Source organism: Berghia stephanieae, chromosome 7 (assembly GCF_034508935.2).
Source record: "Berghia stephanieae isolate SIO BIC M18660-M18661 chromosome 7, UCSD_Bste_1.3, whole genome shotgun sequence".
Classification (NCBI taxonomy): domain Eukaryota; kingdom Metazoa; phylum Mollusca; class Gastropoda; order Nudibranchia; family Aeolidiidae; genus Berghia; species Berghia stephanieae.
This window is the reverse complement of record NC_088366.1, coordinates 1,796,949-1,799,448: the sequence shown is the minus strand read 5'-3', so window position 1 is coordinate 1,799,448 and position 2,500 is coordinate 1,796,949.

The following is a 2,500-nucleotide window of genomic DNA, read 5'->3' as shown; positions in this document are numbered from 1 at the left end:
GGGATAAAAATAAATATAGATATATAATAGAAGATTTAAGAAATAAATAAAATAAAATTCCCTTTATTCATGCTATAGGGGACATTTTTCTCTTGGGTCTATTTCAAGGGAAGAATGGAATAACCCAGGCGTCAGCCGCAAATTGAATAAGGCGAGGTGACTTGCTCAAGGCCAACAGCGCAGCGGCGGGTGAATGAACTCGATACCTTTCGGATACGAACCAAAGACCGTACCACTGAGCCACGCTGTCCCCCTTTCTTTCTTTTTTTTTTTTTCTTTTTTTAAAAATACAAACTAAACTCAAGGTTCTTTTGAGTGTGGAGAGGGATCAATGTGGTCGTGTGGTTTGGCACTGCTATGTAACCCCAGAAGTTCTGTGTTTGAACCCCCTTTCAGACCTGGGTGAGGTTCCTGACCCCCTATAGTGAGCAGGTAGACAGTTACTGCGTCTTCAACCGTAGCCATCGTTAACATAGAACGCTAGAACCCTCTAGGACTGGCAGTTTGACGTCATAATTTGTTCTTTGCACCGCCTAGTGAGTTGTCGTTAGTAGAGCTCATGGAAACAAGTGGTCCCATTGGCTGAACTATTGAATACAACTCACGATTTGTTTTCTTTTGTGGCAAAAGACTGGCATTTTGACGTCATTTTTTGGTCAGTGTCAGGCCGTAGCCACTGTGTCAGGTTATAATTTTACGATGGCTACGCTTCAACCCCCCTATATCTCTTTTCCAACTTGCTATCTGTCTTTGTCTTAGAATGAGATTACTTGGTTTTGTCCTGACCCTAGTCTTATACCCTAGCTGGGAGGGAAACAATCAAATGTATAGTTAGTTTTGGGAGATTATATTTTTTCCCTTGTAAATCGTCTGGCTGTTATGCACTGTGTTATGTTTTGTTTACATATTTGTAAAATTTGAGTATATTTCTCTTAGTGGGGGCCTGTACTTGTGTCTGAATGAGACTTTTAGGTGATCTCAAAATAAGTAATTTGATAGTGTGCTCTTGGAATCTACATCTGTTTCCTATTTGAACAAATTCCCCTTTGTCTTACCTTTTCTTGGATGCTTTAATTGTGATTATGAACCTTTTAACTATCCCATTTTCTTCCTTTTTACTGATATGACCTCAATGTTTTGCAAGCGCCGTAAAACCCAGAAAAACAAAAACAAAACAAACCCTTTTCAGACTCTTAATTTTCCCGCGGGGAAGTTTTTTAAAAATTAATTCCGATTTATCTCACTTTGACAACATGGGCGATTCTTGTTGACACCAGATTGTTGTTTAACGGGTTTTCTCTATGATTTGTGTGATGGCTATTTGGTCTTGTGGTAAGGCACTCGCTTTCGGATCGGTAGGTCCTAGGTTCGATCCTGCTGAGTGGCGCATAACTGAGTCCTTGGAAAAGGCTATTTAATCACATTCTCTCACCGTATTCGTGTGTAAAATGAGATTAAATTATCGTCTCTATCGGCGTCATATCACGTCGGTCCTTTAGTATTGATTTTGCTTAAGCGCGCCCCGTGTAAAGCGCTTTGAATACGCATAGTGGATAGTGGCCTGTATAAACGCTCTAATATCGATGATTAAAATGACAGCCATCTTGTCAAAAAAATTCTAACCTGGGACTTCGCAAGGTCTTCAAGGAATTTCCAAGTTTGAAAGTTTTTGCCAAGATGAGGGTCATTTTTTCGATCAATATTTGAAGGACGAGTTTTCTGGCCAAAATTTTTAATACTTTTTTGTTTCTTCTTTTTTTTTCTCAGAGTTGGCAGTACAGGTCCAAGTCAGAGTTAGTTTTCACCAAGAAAGCAGTAACAACGTGACCGAGTACATTTAAGTACAACTAACTAGAATCGAATACACCCGGGATTGATGTCGGTTCCCTTGACGGTAAAGTGAGTGCTCTACCAACTGAGCTATCTATCAGGACGCTCTGCATGATCCTATAGATTTATGTTTACATTCCCATCGTTGACACATTTCATATTTAAAATGTTTCCATTCACACAGACGACAATCTGCAGAACGATACCCGAAGGCATCGGGGTATTTGTGTGTTCGATACCTATTTAATGTCGTAAAGGGATTGTACACAATGCTACACAAAGCCCCTAATGGACGTAATAATATTGACTCAATGTAAAACCCACAGCTTGATGGATCAGAGTGGAAGACTCGAGTGATACGTACCTATGAGCGACTATGTGGTCTAGTGGTATGACACTCGCTTTCGGATCGGAAGGTCCTGGGTTCGAGCCTCGCTGGGCGCATAGTTGAGTCCATGAAAAAGGCTCTTTACTCACATTCTCTCAACGTACTCAGGTGTAAAATGAATACCTGGCCGTTAACAGCGTTGTTTCTGTCCGAAAAATTGTAATATCGCCTAACAGGCGTCATGTCTCGTTCTACATGTTACGTGTTGCTGTTGGTCAGGGGCCCCTTGTAAAGCGCTTTGAGCACATTTAGTGGATATTGCGCTATACACACGCTCACATG